Genomic DNA, 17,234 nt, shown 5'->3' with positions numbered 1-17,234 from the left:
CTTCAGTTCAAACATCACTCCTTGGGAAGCTCTGTCAACTCTGGGCACACAAACACTCCTCTCTTATCAGTCTTCTTAAATGGACAAGCCCAGTCTGACCCTTACATGTATGATAAATTGACACTTTGACTCAGCGTCTGAGTTTTTGTCTCAGTTCAGGAAAGGCAGGGGAACAGCCACGGCAGACTGGTTCCGACTTGAGAGGCTCAACTGACAACTAGTTTGCTAGCCCCTAGCCAAGTGAGCAGAGAGGTCAAGGCACACATCTCCCTCTGGGCCACAAATTCTGTCCGAAAGTAGCCAGTGGGGGCTGCTTGTGGACTCAGCCCTACTGAGATTCCTGCCAAGGCTGGCACAGCAACCCCCGGGGCACCGTCACTTAGCGGCCACACTACTGGTGGACACCAGAGACCATTTCTGGACCAGGAGGACAGAGTGGGGTTCTCCAGATCCTCTCTACTCAAGTGTGGGGGCAGGACCTGCATGCAGCATCACATCACCTGGGAGCGTGTTCGGCTAGTGGAATCTCAGGCGCCAGGCCAGGCCAACGGAATGTGAATCCACATGTTAATTCTCAGGCACACTGAAGTTTGAGAAGCTTGTGACCAGGTGGTAGCCATGAGGCTAGCGGAAGGATCTGTCTCCCAGCCCCGCCCCTCCTACTCTGGGCTCGCCTCTTAAGCAAAGCTCAGCCCTGCATTGGTCCTGCACGAAATTTCTGCACAACCGGAGTGTGTGGGGAGAAGGCTTGCAGGAGCTGCGCTCGCCTGGGAGGACAGAGGATAAGTGCGTCTGGATGAGGAAAAGGCAGCTTTCTCCAGCTTGGGGCTCAGCGGAGTGTAGACACACCCCCGACCCTCCCCCGACACCTCTCCACCCTCACCCCCCGCAGCTGCTACCGCGGGCTTGCCGCCGGTTGCCACGAAAACCCGGAACAGCTGCGTGTGCTCACGGAAAGTCCTCCTAGGGGCGACGCTGGGGAGCTGGGCATGCTCAGTAGCTGGGGGAGGCTTGGGTGGAGAGTAGAAAGCTTTGGCTGCGCCTCCCACCCCCTCCCGCCGGCCCCCGCCCCCTTGCCCCTACCCAGGCCATAGTAGTTGCCCGGCGTGCGCCCGGGGAGACCGGGAACATGGCGCTCCTAGCGATGTAGAAGCCGAGGCGGCGAAGGGGATGAGGCACCGCCGTTTCGCTGACAGCCAGCCACCAGGTAGGCAGGCGCGCCCGGCGGGGCTGCCTGGGCGGATGTGGGCGCGGGGAGGGGCGCTTGCGAGGATGCGCACGGCTGGGACCCGGGGCATCTTCCTTTGCCCGGAGAGGATGCGAAGCGGACATCTGTGACAGCGCGCAATTGTGCATCTCCTAGGAGATGTCAGAGGCTGGGGACCGGCTGCCTGGAAGGAAGGGACCCGGGGACCGCCCCCCGCCTCCCTCCCACACACCCACCCATGCGCTATCGTCCAGCCTGGCCTCTCGCCACAGGTCAAATAAAGGATAGTTCCTTTATGCTGGGTGGGAGGGCGTGGGGGAGAACGCCGGAGACCAGCGTTGGGAGTGCGTTGGTCCCCCCAGACCGCTAGCAAGCCCAGCACCAGTTCTTTGTGTGTAACAGCCGCACACGCCCTGGGGTGTCACGGTGCCTGCCTCTCCAGAGGAGTATTGGACATATTGCCAGGGCAGGATTCCCGTACGGTTTTTGTCCGTTGGCAGGTATAGACTGGAAGATGCAATAGCTGAGTCCCTTTGGGGCTGTTTTCCTTTGTTGCTTGCCTTGGTGTGTGTGTGCGCGCGTATGGGTGCGTGGTAGGTTGTAATGGAGAGAGAACTTCTGCTCATGGGCACGGGTGTAGGCAGAGCGTGGAAGAGGATCTAGGTTCCAAACTCTTGTCAAAATTCAGTGTTATGTCGGCCTCCCGTAGGGCAAACTTCAACAGTCCAGAGGTGAGTGCCCAGTTTGGAGAAGCGTGTTAGCCCTTCTTGAACCCATGTTTGTATATTTGGAGCTTTAAACATGGGACACAAGTTAATTCAACATTAGATATCAATTAAGGGAATTTGAAGCATTGGGGCTATCTGTGGTAGGCTTTTTAAGGCAAAATTAATGAAGAAAAAAAGTTGGCACAAAGCCAGAGGTAAGTGTCATCGTTAATAGTTGATGACAGCCTAGAAGGCTGAATGCACTTTGGGGGAAATCAGGAAACCTGGCATTCCACAGAGTTCTTTCAAGAAGTAGGTCTTAGGTAACTAACTCAGGAACCTCTCACCACATCCTTTTCTCTTCTGGGTTCTGGTGGCATGTTAACACTCTTTCTTACCCGAGTCCAAATGTACTAGATGTTACTACAAGTCTATGAAATTGACACCGCATAATAACATCTCTGTCACCTTATATTTGTATATCTGTTATACTCAGCAGCACAACTCACTGGGTTAGGAAGGGAAGGTAAATTTAGAATATGCTTTTATTTTTTACTTTATAAAGGATGGACATCTGTGGCTACAAAATTTAGACACTTCCCTCTGTACATACAGTATTTACTTTATGGCCTCCTTAGGTAGCAAAACTGAGTCAGTATCATCAAAATGAAATGGGAAATGTTTGAGGAAAATGCATTTAAGTAAATTAAAGTCATAAACGTCCAATCTGATAGTGTCTTGACTTGGAATACATATGTGCAAAGCAGAAGCACAGCTAATGGAAGCAATAGAAGTTGATGGTCTTAGAATAAAAATTTTCTATTCCTGTGTGAATGTGTTGATTGTAATAGGTCCCTGTAATTTGTTATTTTGTAAATAAACATGAGTTTTAATTGCAGGCATTGAAAACACAGTTTGGCAGTGCATCTCCTCCACTTTGTCAGTTTGCTAAAATGCTGCAAGTGTGAGAAGCAGGGGTCCTAGGGTGTGGTATCATCTTCGTGATGAGACAGACTTGAGTTTGAGCTTAGACTCTCCTGATTTTAGCTTTGTGATCTTGGGCAAGCTATTTAACTTTTCCAAGCCTCAGTTTCCTCATCTGTAAAACAAGTCTGGAAAGACTTTAGGTAAGTAAGATCTACCTAAATGAGTACCTGTGTGGATTACTCATGATATGAACTATTAAGAAATTGGTGGTGACCATTATAGGAGAAAGGGAAATGGATGTTTATCCTGTACTGTGTGCCCTGTTTTATGCTAGTCAGGTTCAAATATGTGATCTCCTTTAATGTTCCAACTCTATTAGTTTGCTAAGGCTGTCATAGCAAATTACCAAAAACTAGGTTGCTTAAAACAACAGGAATTCATTCTCTCACGGATCTGGAGGCTAGAAGTCCAAAATCAAGGTGTAGAGAAGGCCAAGCGCCCTCTGAAGCCTCTAGGGGAGGATCCTTTCTTGCCTCTTCAAGCTTCTGGTAGCTGCAGGTGTTCCTTGACTTGTGATAGCATAACGGCAGTCTCTGCCTTCATCTACCATGTTTCTCTGAAAATAAGACCTAGCTGGACCATCGGGTCTAATGCGTCTTTTGGAGTGAAAATTAATATAAGACCGGGTCTTATATTATATAATATAAATAATATAATATAATATAATGTAATACCAGGTCTTATATTAATTTTTGCTCCAAAAGACGCATTAGAGCTGATAGTCTAGCTAGGTCTTATTTTCAGGGAAACAGGGTATCGTCATGTGGCAAAGTTCCCCCTTCTTATAGGGACATCATTCATATCGGATTAGGGCGTACCCTAATTCTGTATGACTTCATCTTGTTACATCTGCAAAGACCCTATTTCCAAATGAAGTCACATTTATAGGTTCTGGTTGGATGAAATTTGGGGTTGAGGGGGAAACACTATTCAGTCCAGCATGCCTACATCCCTATGATCGTGTTTAATGACAACATTAATATTATGTCAGCATATATGCAGAAGGTAGAAGTAGTATCAGTTTAAAAAATACTTTAAAGGTTATTTAATCCAGATAACCTATTTCAGGTTTTATTTACCCAACCATGGTAGGGAAGAATGGCATTCAAGCATACCTCATTTATACAAATGTCACTTATCTGGAAACCCAGACAATCTAGGATCTCAGTCTAGTTCAGGTAACATAGCTGACATACCCTGTCTCAAATGGATTTGTTAATGTTGTCTCCTTCCCTTTTTGCTACCCTACCAACAGAATGCAAACAAATGACAGAAAACCAAATTAAACAACAAAAATGGCAACAGCAACAAAAACACCCCAATCTTAACACCTTTCTAATCTTTCTTATCCTGGTAAATTGCACCACTATCCTTAGAGTTGTTTTAGCAAGAAATTTAAGAATCATCTTTGATACCTTCGGAGATTTTCTTTGCCTTCTACATCTTAAACCGTGACAAAATCTTATAAATTCTGTCTTCTACTTATATTGCTAAATATATCTTGATAGATTCTTCTTTCCATCCCCACCATCAAACTTTAAAACGTCATCTCTCACCTGGATTATTAGTATAATTTTCTAAAAAGGCCCCTGTTTGCTTGCTTGGTCCCTCGAATCCTTCACCTGTAAAAGATAGGATCATGTCAATCCCCTGCATAAAATGTATCCACATGCCTGGGAGAGATTCCAGAGACACTCACAGCCTTGGGTACTTGGTCTGCCTCGTCTCGGGCACCTCTTCCTCTTGCTGCTGTCACACTGATCAGTGTGTCAGTGTGTTTCTTGAATATCAGTGTGTTTCTTGAATGTCCTGTCTGTTTCTTGAATATCCCAAGCACTTCCCCCTATGCTTTGCCAGTCTAAGCTGTATTCATCCTTTGGGCCTCTTTGATTTCCCTTCCCTCATCACCCTTCTACTTTTCATCCATAGCACTTATTACCTATTTATTTGTTTGGCTATTTACTTAATGTCTGTAAGCTCTGTGATGGCCATTTATTTTGTATCTTGCATGTAGATACTCCATAAATGTTTGGCAAATGAGTGAAGGAATGATTACTCTTCCACATGGCATTTTTATGTGCCATTTTAAAGATCTGATTTTTTAGAAAATTTTTGTTTTTTTACTAGTATAAAAAGAGCAATTTAGAACCTCATTCTTACTATAAAAGAGTAGTATTCTTGGCTTTTAAAACTGCCTATCCTAAGAATTGGTTTCATGCAAGCAGTTAAGAATTGAGTCAAAATATTTTCTGGCAATTGAGCATTTTGTAAAAATACATCAGTCAGTCAACAAATATTTCAGAAATGTTTGTTGGACATCAATGTTTGCCATTTTAGGCCCTAGGAAGACAATAGTGAACTAGACTTTTAGCCTTCTAGAGATTAATAATAATAAATAATAATATGTGTAATAATAATTAATAATATTATTTATTGAGCTTCTGTTATATGCCAGGTTCTCATCATTCCCTATCCTTACTTGTTATTATCGCTAGTCCTCCAATTTTTCTCAATAACACAGAACCCAAATCAGATGTACAACAGATATTTGGTAGATATAATTGGTAGATTCTATTATCCTGATCTTTTAAAATAGAAAATATGTTTATCTGGGGAGAAAGGACTCTGCTCATGCAATTGCTTTCTGAATATATCTAGGTGGGCCCTGTTCTGCTTTAAAAAATCATTCTGCCTATTGTCTCTGAGGTCAAAATAAGAGACAAATGGCTCTTTATATGAGAACAGTTTCCAGGTGTGTTTCTTTGTCTTCTACAGTAGTCAAAATTCTTCATTACCAGCTGAATTGTTTTATTTGTCTTGTTTAATCTAAGTGAGAAGTGAATTTCTCATTCAGAGCTCTTTTTGGTAGTTTTGAATTGCAAGACTGAGTACCCTACGGAAATGAATGGGGTTCAACACTGGAGCACAGGTTACATTTTGGATTTCTTGAGTATCCTCAATTTCATGTCTTTTCATTATTCGCATAAAAGATGATTTTAAAAAATAAATAAAAATACCATTTAATGCATACGGTTAAGTATAACTTTTTACCTAAATAACGAAAAATCACACACTGTGTCTTGATTTTGTTTAAAACTGATGAATACACAATTGAGTCAGCTAAAACATGAAGGACCTAATAAAAGATTTCAGTAAGGCGGTTGGTTATATAATACATGTTCAAAAATTAATGGCTACACAAAATGCCAGTATTTACCAACTGAAAAATACAATAGAAAATGATTCTATTCATGAATCCACAAAAATATAAATTACCTAGGAAAAAAAGTAAATATACAGAAAATACTTGGGAATAATGAGCAATATCTAAACACTTAGATAGGAAACTACAAAATTTTACTTAGACACATAAAATAAGAAGTGAACAAAACTGAAAACATTCCTTATTCTTGGGTAGAAAGATGGATATTATGAAATGGTTATTTTTCCTTGATTAATTAGTTGTATTGCATTGGGATTTGGGAAAACTTGACAAATCGATACGAACTTCCATCTGGAAAAGTAAATAGATGACAATAGTCAAGAAAACTTTGCGAAAGAATATACATATCTTTTACAAAGATGTTAAAATCAATCACCTGGAAGAGTATGTAATGCCATGGAACAGCCTTTATCACAATTTTAAATGGAAATACCCAATGTGCCCGTGCATTATAATGCAGTGGTTATGGGTTGTCTTTCCAGAACTAAAAATCAATCTGATCATTGAACTAGTAGTGTAGTACATTGGTGTAAGGATGTAGTACATTGGTGTAAGGATCAATAACTAACTCAGAAAAAGAACCGTGATGGAGGAAGCATTTTGAAATAGTAAGGAGTATTTGACAAAAGAGCCAAGGAAACTGGCTATGTAAAAAATATTCAACTAAGAACCTCTGTTTATATGACTCACTAGACTAAATTCCAAATAAATTGGAAAGTTCACCCGCCAAGTGAGAAACAAAGCTAGTAGAAAATATTTAACAATTTTAGAAGGACTTTTTAATATAAAATTAATGGAAAGAATAACAAAGCAAAAGATAGGATAGATTTGAATATATTTTAAACTTTTGTATGCAAAAAAAATACAGTTTAATGCAGAAAATAATTATGGAGAAAAATGTTGACACCAAGCATAACAGAACAGTTAATATAATAATTACACTGAACTCTTGCATATCAGTAAGTTGAAAATAATACCTCAATAGAATTTGCAGCATATCTGAATAAATAATTGAAAAGGAAGAAATAAAAAGTCTAATACACATATTTAATAAATATTTTTTACTATTAGTCACTGAAATGCAAATTAAAACAAAAATGAGACTTCATGTGTTTCATGTAGTAAACAAACAAAAATATGTATATATGTAAAAAATAGTACTGGCAAGGATGCAGTGAGGACATTCTAATTACTACTGGTGGAAGATCTATGTGATACAACCTTCCTAGAGAACAATTTGAAAATATTTGTGAAAAGCTTTTAAAAATTCAAATTATTTGATACAAGTGTTTCTCTGGCTTTTTATTTTAACTTATTTTAGTCTTTGCTAAGGAAGTAGATGGAGGCAAAGTTTTATGTAGAGGATTATTTATTATAACATATTCTATAATAATAGAAAAAAATGAAACAACCTACATAACTAAAAATTGGGGGCTGGTTAAAGATATTTTAAGGTCCCAAAATTACAGACTATTACAAAGATGTTAAAATCGATCACTTAGAAGATTATGTAATGCCATGGAACAACCTTCACACAATTTTAAATGGAAATAACCAAATGCACCAAATGCATTACAATGATATGTGTTTTGTGAAATGGAAATATCACATAGGCATATAAAACCTGGAAGAAAAACAAAGTTAGGCAAGGGCTGGGTAGTACTTTTAATTTTTTATACCTTTCCAGATTTTTCAAAATTTAGTCAATGATAACATATTGTTTTATGAATCGGTGAAAATACACACTATTTTACAAATATGGCAGAAATACACATTTAGCTTATAATTGTTCATTTATGTAACATTCATTGATTATCTCTTATGTCAGGGGCTCTGGCAGGTGTATCAGCAGTGACTCTTAGTTTGCATGCAAATGAAAGAAACTCTAACTTGAGCAAAGAGAATTTACTAGAAGGTTATCAGGTAGATTAAAGAATTGCCTGGAATGGGTGTGTGTGTGTGTGTGTGTGTGTGTGTGTGTGTGTGTGTACACGCGCGCAAAAATAAAACCAACAGCAACAACCAAAAAATGGATTGGAACCAAACTGGAAACTAGACAGCTCCAGGTCAGTTTGTATTCTTCCTACAGTTCTCATCATAAATAGGAAATATCTGTGGCTAACCAGGTAACTTAATGCTCAGGTTTATGTTGCTTTGATAGCTGTTTATAAACTTTTCCCTGAGAAAAGAAGACTTGCAAATGGAAGGAAAAAGGTAATTATTTCAATTGCACTAAAAACGTGACAGAGAAAATCTCACATTACCAAGACAGGCCCTTGCCCTGGACACTGCATGATAAAGAACCAGCTGCTCTGTCCTCCATCTTTTGTGCACCTGTACAGCCATGCCCTTTGGCACCAATCAGAGAGCCCACGTGCCACCTTGACCCCTTCAGAGGGTCCTGCTCTGCATATCTGAGACCTTGGACTTCCCTGCTCTCAAGGCTCCCGGGCCCAAGGGCAGCTGAAAATAGACTGTCAATGGAGGTGTGGATGGAGTTGGGATGTGTGGATGGTACAGTCCACACATAGTGCTAGAGGCTAGGGTGCAAAGAGCATGGGGAGGAGCAGGAAGTTGGTTCTCCTTATTGTGCCCTGTTCTTGGAATTCAGGTATTCTAAATTTAAGCCTGACTTCTAGGTTGTTATGGAGGCATGTTATCAGACTAAGCATGTAATAATTTATAATTTTTAGCTTGATTTATCATATTTAAATATTTAGATATACCATGTTTCCCCAAATTAATATAAGACCGAGTATTATATTATATTATATTATATTATATTTCCTGGTCTTATGTTATAGTAAAATAAAACTGAGTCTTATATTAATTTTTGCTCCAAACGATGCACTAGAGCTGATGGTCTGGCGAGGTCTTATTTTCGGGGAAACATGGTATAATAATTGGACTCTATTTGTGCTTTTGCTCCCTCAACTGTTAGGATCAGGCCTGTTTGAGTAGCTATTTTAGAAGTGTAACGCTCAATTTTTCCCACATGCACATGTACACGCATACATTAGCTGCTTGTGCAACAGCAATCTACATTATAAGAAAAGTAGATTGCACTCCTGTGATTATAGCCAACATATTGAACAAGATGTGTTCAATACCTCATCCAAGGATTTTACCTGTGTATCTTAATAAATCTTCATAGAGATCTATAAACTAGGTAATTCAAGACAAAATATCATGCAGATACATAGAGTAGCGAAGAGTAGTCAAACCCAGGCTCGTCTGAATCCAATTGTCCATTAACACGGTGGCGTATGGCAACTCAGTGTGTAAAAAGAGAAGTTTTGTTTGGAGTTCTTGAACTGTCAATAATTTTTAAAAAATCACTGGATTAATCTACCCACTTTGATTCTGAATCCTCCGATTTGGCATTTCTGTTCATGCAAATTTCCTCATGAAAGGGAAAAGTAAATGCATTGACTGTCTGGCTGTGTTCAGTATTATGATTACTTGAATGATCAAAGCCAAAAATCAATATTTGATTGCTTCTATAAGAAATAAATTTAACTTACATTTTAAAACAGATGTCAGTTATAGGATTCCCTCTGCCAGTTTTCAAGGGAATTGCCATCTGTGTCATTGGTGATGAAGGTAAATTGGCAAAGATGTGTGTCTTTTATTTTCCTTAAAGTTCTGGTTCATCCCCAAGCCTCCATTACCCCACTGTTAAACTGAGTCAAGATGATTTTATCCAATTATTGGTTCCATCACTATTTTAAAAATAAATTACAGGGGTGTGGGCGAGAGGGCTCACTCACTCACACCTTCAGTCCCAAATACAAGATCTATGATAGAGTTGTTACAGGAGTTTCGGTATTTCTTGCCTATGCAGTGAAGAATCAAAGGTCAGCAAGCTGATTAGTATGCAAGCAGGTTTTATTAGTGATACTTTCTCAGGGAAGAGAATGGGCCTAGCTGAGGAGGGAGAGAGAGAGAGAGAGAAAGAGAGGCAGAGAGAGACAGAGAGGTAGACAGAGAAAGGGAGAGCAAGCGCGAGCACGAGAACCAGAGAGCCCTTGTTCCGAGGATTTATAGTTTGTTGGGTGGGCTGAGGGAGTCACATATTGATTTAGCGGAAGAAGTGGTGCTTGCTCTTCCACAGGAAGGCATGACCTAAGATGGGTAGAGGTCTGTTGACTCAGATCCTTATCTTTCTCCAGACCACCTCTCCTCATCTGTTGTAAAAACAGACACTTGGAAGAAGTTAATCAAAGCCAGTTATGAGCTTTTACTATAGGACCCCTCTCTGACCCCTCCTCCTTCTCCTACATTTTCTTACTTCAACCTAACAGAGTCAACAAGTTTTAGCTTCACTTTTCAATTCAACTTCAAATTCCAGGTTGACATACTATTTAAGAAACTCTTTAGCTGTTTTCTGTATATAACTTGATCTCTTTGCTTCTAAGCTTGATTATTTGAATTCTACAAATGGATGTATGTGTAAAACATACATCCTAGCTAATTGTTCTTAACTGTCAACTTGTTGCTCTCTTGCCTAACTTAGCTCCAATGCATTTTACTGACCTAGGAAGAGAACTTCCTGAAAGGGAAGATTAGAAAATTTATACTTCATTTATTTAAAAGAAAGCTTCTTCCTCCATAGTAAAAACAGTTACTGTGTGGGTATGATTTAACCTCTAAAAATATAAACACTGATAGAGGAGGGAGGGTTCAAGGAAAACAAAATGTTACAGAAACTGAAGTTAGAGCTTTCCTCATCTGTGTAGTTTTTAGGACAATGTTTTCTCTTCTTTAGGTTTTAGGGAAATTGGAATTTTCCAATAATATTTACTCGTAAATAACAACTATTCATGACTTGAGTTAAATAGTAGTTTGTTTTACCCTTTTATGAGAGTTTTTGAGATAACCACTACCTCCAAATTGTGGTCTATCTTCTTTCTACTTAAAGTAGACTCTACTCTCCCTTCTCACAGCCAAGGACTATCTAAATCTCAACTTAAAACTTTCTTGTGGGGCGACCGGATGGCTCAGTTGGTTAGAACGAACCCTAAGCAACAGGGTTGCCAGTTTGATTTCCACCTGGGCCAGTGAGTTGCGCCCTCCACAACTACACCGTGTTCCCCCGAAAATAAGACCAGGTCGTATATTAAGGTTTGCTCCAAAAGACGCATTAGGGCTTATGTTCCGGGGATGTTATCCTGAAATATCATGCTAGGGCTTATGTTCCAATTAGGTCTTATTTTCGGGGAAACACAGTAGATTGAAGACAACGAACTGCCGCTGGGCTTCTGGAGGGGTAACCAGATGGCTCAGCTGGGTAGAGCAGGACCTCTCGGCAGCAAGGTTGCCGGTTTACTTCCCACAAGGGATAGTGCACCTCCTGCAACTAAAATTGAAAATGGCGACTGGACTTGGAGCTGAGCTGTGCCGTCCACAACTACATTGAAGGACAGCTACTTGGAGCTGATGGTCCCTGGAGGGAGACACTGTTCCCAAAAATTTCCCCAATAAAATGAAAAAAACAAAACCAAAACAAGCAAACTAAAATCTTTCTTGCATATGCCCTTCCCTGTCCTCACTGTCACTCCTCTTGACATCTCTCAGCTAGACCTTGTGTCAGCGTCTTCTCTGTTCTTTTTGTCTTCATTCCCATCCTGAAATGAACATCTGATTATCTAACTATCACCTTCTTATTGTAAACTTCCTATGCAGCTACAATTCCCTCCCCCACCTCCGCTCAGAATTCTCCCACATGGTTCTGGATTATGCATCTCAAAGCATTAATAAGTAATGTTTTTTCAGTGTTTATTTTTTTACTTGACTCCCTTTTTGTATTAGACTAAGAACTCTTCTAAAGTACATATCTAGTCTCTTCATCTCTGTATCCCCAGCACTTAGTTTTATGCATATGTCAGATCTTTAATAAGTGTTTGTGGATAACTGGATGTTACCTAAGCTGAGAAATGAGTCCAGATGCAAAAGGGTAGTGCCATAGTTTAAAATTCTGGAATGGAACCTAACAATGATCTAAGCTATTTTCTTAAAAAAAAAAAAAAAAAAAAAACAGTTTCACACTAATGTTCACTTTTTACTTCCTATAAATGAAAGACACGTGGCAGAAAAGATTAATTCTCTCTGTTTCTGGTTACAGACAAAAATTCTAATATTGGCTAGGAGTATAACAGATATTCTGAATACCCTGAGAAGAGAGAAAGTAATGAAGTAAACAATAAGCTAAGAGCAAGTTTTCCAACTATAGAGTAAGTAAATAAACTGAGCTTCTTGAAAAACGTGAAGAATGATTATTTGATTACTAGATGCAACTTAGATCTCCTGCTCTGTTGTCCCAAACCTGGTATGAATATGCTTGGTTGGTGATGTGACCCCCTGCTTAAACATCAGTTGATTTTTTTTTTATACTGAAAGCTGGGGTTTTATTCAATTTCGCGCAAGTCTTTGGCACCACTTGTTTCCATAGTAACAGATGCCCTAAAAAATGAGAAAAACTGGGAAGGCTTGGGAGAGAAATGAATCAAAGTAAGTGGTCCAAGCTAGGGGTTCCCCAGTGTGAGACCCAGGGTCTCTTCAGGCTCTTGGTCACATGTATTTGTGTCAGGATTCTCAGAGAGAAAATTCTAGGGTGACAACCAGAAGGGATTTTTAAAGGCAACATATAGATATTCTCAATGAAAGAAGCCACTGTGCTTACTTTCACTTGGATTCCCGTGGTGGATACCTGTGCTGGCATATTAGCAGTCTGCACTGGTTGAAAGAAACACTTGCCACCTAGAGTCCACTAACAACTAGAAATCAGAGAACAATTGAAGACTTTCACTATTTGTGAAATATAGTTGAGCCATCCTTTCAAAACTGGGAGGTGGAGGAGAACACAGAATTCTAGTATGTACTAACATTTGATAACGTTGATTTTAGAGCCCTTTCCAGTCTTGTGGGCTAGATGTGTTCTGTGTGGCATACATAGTGTGAAATTTCACCTGAAAAACCAGATTTATGGCTTCTCTTTTTTAAAAAAAATTCATATATACACAAATAAGAAATTTGGCAACACTGACGATGTTTCCTCATGGCAACCATCCACTTTGGCTGAGTAGCGGCTGCCTCCACTGTAGGTAGGCACTAGTCTTCACTTTGCCACAGTCCCTATCACTCCCTACTATTTATTATCAGGCCATTTTACACGTTTATATTACCTCCTTGGTCCTTGAAGGCTTTTGAATTTGTAATCTTTGGATTAGAATCTTTGGTTCTATAGTTTTAGATCATTTTATCCTTATATATTGTTCCTTTTAAAAATCTCATTTCCTGAAAATATGAGCCAACTTATTTAATAATTTAAATATAAGGCAAACAGCATTTTAGAAAGGTACATTTTTAAAATTCTGTGCTAGAAAAAATATCTAGCAGTAAGCCTCCTGTGCCGGCATGAAGTTTATTTAAAATGCTTGAGTTTAGGGATATTTGTTGGGAATATTTGCATTGTTAGGCTTCAGCAACTAACTCTTTCAATATTTTTCCAACATTAGATGATTACAGAGAATTTCCTCTTGTGTTTCATTTGAATTAAAATGGAATTGAAAAAGAAATCACACGGTCTTGAGCTTGCTCGAGGTAGGAATTATCAGAACACAAATGGATGCTATCATATTTCATATGATATTATCATCTGGAAAGTATGAAATATTCAGAATGCAAATATGCTCTTAGAAGTGAAGTAGAACTTTGTAAATGATATACATTCTATAGAATGGCTAGGAAAATCTCAAAATCAATATTGGAATTACCCAGGTGACTGAGAATAATGATATCACTGTACCTTACTATAAAGTAATGAAAAACAAATGAGACAGAAAATTCAAGAGGAGTGAGAGAAGATTTTAGGAAGTAATCTCCAATTTTTTTTTCCAGACCTCAATTTTATTTATTTATTTATTTATTTATTTATTTATTTATTTTTTAATTAATTTTATTGGGGTGACAATTGTCAGCAAATTCACATAGATTTCAGGTGTACAATTCTGTATTACATCGTCTACAAATCCCACCGTGTGTTCACCACCAAGAGTCAGTTCTCCTTCCATCACCATATATTTGATCCCCTTTACCCTCATCACCCACCCCCCACCCCCTTACCCTCTGGTAACCACTAAATTATTGTCTGTGTCTATGAGTTTTTGTTTCTCATTTGTTTGTCTTGTTCTTTTTGGTTTATATACCACATATCAGTGAAATCATAGGGTTCTCTGCTTTTTCTGTCTGACTTATTTCACTTAGCATTATTCTCTCGAGATCCATCCATGTTGTCACAAATGCTCCTATATCATCTTGCCTTAACGCCGAATAGTATTCCATTGTGTATATGTACCACAACTTCTTTATCCATTCATCTATCGAAGGACATTTTGGTTGTTTCTATGTCTTGGCCACCGTAAACAAAGCTGCAATGAACATTGGCGTACACGTGTCTCTATAGAGAAATGCTTTTGTATTTTTGGGGTAGATACCCAGGAGAGCGATTGCTGGGTCATATGGTAATTCTATTCGTAATTTCTTGAGGAACCTCCACACTGCCTTCCATAGCGGCTGCACCAGTCTGCATTCCCACCAACAGTGTATGAGAGTTCCTTTTTCTCCACAGCCTCTCCAACACTTGTTACTATTTGTTTTGTTGATGAAAGCCATTCTGACTGGGGTGAGGTGATATCTCATTGTGGTTTTCATTTGCATTTCTCTGATGATTAGCAATGTTGAGCATTTTTTCATATGTCTATTTGCCATTTGTATATCCTCTTTGGAGAAATGTGTCTTCAGGTCCTCTGTCCATTTTTCAATTGGGTTGTTTGTTTTTTTGTTGTTGAGTTTCATGAGTTCCTTGTATATTTTGGATATTAGCCCCTTATCAGAGGTACTGTTTGCGAAAATCTTCTCCCATTCAGTTGGTTGCCTCATTATTTTGTCAATAGTTTCTTTTGCTGTGCAGAAGCTTTTCAGTTTCATATAATCCCATTTGTTTATTTTAGTTTTTACTTCCATTGCCTTTGGAGTCAAATTCATAAAATGCTCTTTGAACCCAAGGTCCATAAGTTTAGTACCTATGTTTTCTTCAATGCAGTAATCTCCAATTTTTTTTTCCAGACCTCAATTTTATTTATTTGTTTTATCTTTTTTTTTTTTAAAGATTTTATTGGGGAAGGGGATCAGGACTTTATCGGGGAACAGTGTGTACTTCCAGGACTTTTTTTCAAGTCAAGTTGTTGTCCTTTCAATCTTAGTTGTGGAGGGTGCTGTTCAGTTTCAAGTTGTTGTCCTTCCAGCCTTAGTTGTGGAGGGCGTAGCTCAGCTCCAGGTCCAGTTGCTGTTGTTAGTTGCAGGGGGCGCAGCCCACCATCCCTTGCAGGACTCGAGGAATTGAACTGGCCCATGTGGGAATCGAACTGGCAGCCTTCAGAGTTAGGAACACGGAGCTCCAACTGCCTGAGCCACCCGGCCGGCCCCTCAATTTTATTTTAAACACAGAGCACAACCCACCCATTGACCTTTTTGGCCAGGGTATGTGATGACTGTCGCTGTTACTGTAAAGCAGAAGAACTTTTGGTTCTAAGTTAATCGCTTAACTAATAAGATTAAAATGAAGGTAATTGGAGCTATCAGGGTGGTATCTGCCTGCTTCTGCTTTGTCCTTTGAGAGGCTAGATAAAAAGTAGGAAACGGATACTACAGTGATCATTACCAGCTAGTCATTCATTCATTCAGCAGACATTCCTTGCATACTACTGTGTTTATTTGGGGTGGCACTTAAGCACATAGCGGCACACCAGTGAACATAGATAAAAATCCCTCTTATGCCAGGAAAGACACACAGTAAATAATACGTAATAAGTACATGTATAGAATGTCAGATCTGTGTTTTGAAAAAAATAAAATGGTTGGTAAGGGGATCAGAAGTGCTGAGATGGTGGCAGCAAAGGGTAGTTTTAATTAGGGGGGTTAGGACATGCCTCATTGAGAAGGTGACATTTGAAGGAGGGGAGGGAGCTGCCTGTGCAGAACTACCCACTGATAGATCTGAGCAAGCATCACAGGCAGAGAGAACCCAGTGCAAAAGCATCAAGGTGGAACACCTGCCTTGTTTGCGGAAGTGCAAGGAGGCCAATGTGATTAAAACAAGATGAGGAGGACAGCAGGAGACAAGCTCAGGGAGGTGAGGGGTCAGAACCAGTAGGCAGAGATAGCACCTTGGCCTTTTCTCTGAGAAAGATGGGGAACTATTAGAGAGGTTTGAGCAGAAAACAGGATCTGACATAGTTTATAAGAGTCACTTTGGCCTCTCTGTTGAGAGGGGGAAATTATGAAAGCGGGGACCAGGAGGACATTGCAATAATTCAGGTGAGAGATGATGATGCTTTGAGCAGGCTTGTAGTGGTGAAAGTGGTGAGCAGTGAACCAGGTTTCATATATTTTGAAGGTGGTGTTTCTTCAGGATTAGATATGGGTTATGAGAGAAAGGTTTTTGGTCTGAGCAACCAGAATGGAAGTGGCTTCAGCTAAGAAAGGGAAGACACTGGGAGAAGTAAGTTTCTAGGGAAAAAATCAGAAGTTTAGTTTTGGATATTAGACATCCAGTGGATGTCTACTTCCAGTGGAGTCGTTGAGTATCTGTGTCCTGGCAGCTGGTAGTTAGTACTAGGCATCTGGGGAACAGTAACAGGGCTTGCTATCCATCCCTGTTGTCCCATTAGCATGTTCCCTCAAAATCCTTCAGAAGTTGTAAAAGCCCTATCTTCTGCTAGCTAACTGTGAGTGTATTAATTGGATCATCTGTTAGTGTAGAAAAGGATCATACCTTATGTTCAATGGGTAAAAGGGCATTGAGCCTCAGTAAGTTGCACTCAGTCATTTCCAAACGAATGAGATAATGTAACCATAGGTGCTGTATTGGAGTCTTAGATAATTAAGCATGAAGCTGTTAAATGCATCTAATATTGAAAAATGGGACAGAAGTAAGGCTACAATTGACCTTGTGATGAAGCAAAGGATACAATATTCCCCGGGAGTAAATCATTTACCCATGTAATGCAATTACATTCTTTTAGGGCACTGGTGGACCAGTTGGTAAGCC

General features: G+C 39.7%; 1 protein-coding gene across 1 annotated transcript in view; it reads left to right on the top strand.

The window, feature by feature from the left end:
• The first annotated feature begins 705 nt into the window (after positions 1–705).
• Positions 706–17,234, top strand: part of PAK5 (p21 (RAC1) activated kinase 5) — a 276,764-nt gene continuing 260,235 nt past the window's right edge. The window contains exon 1 of the mRNA XM_081034207.1: positions 706–1,207. The gene's annotated coding sequence lies outside the window, so the exon portion shown is untranslated. The remainder of the gene's footprint in view (positions 1,208–17,234) is intronic.

The sequence above is a fragment of the Rhinolophus hipposideros genome (genome assembly GCF_964194185.1).
Source record: "Rhinolophus hipposideros genome assembly, chromosome: 22".
NCBI classification, from domain to species: domain Eukaryota; kingdom Metazoa; phylum Chordata; class Mammalia; order Chiroptera; family Rhinolophidae; genus Rhinolophus; species Rhinolophus hipposideros.
The sequence above is the reverse complement of the archived record's forward strand: the minus strand, read 5'-3'. Positions and strand labels throughout refer to the sequence as shown.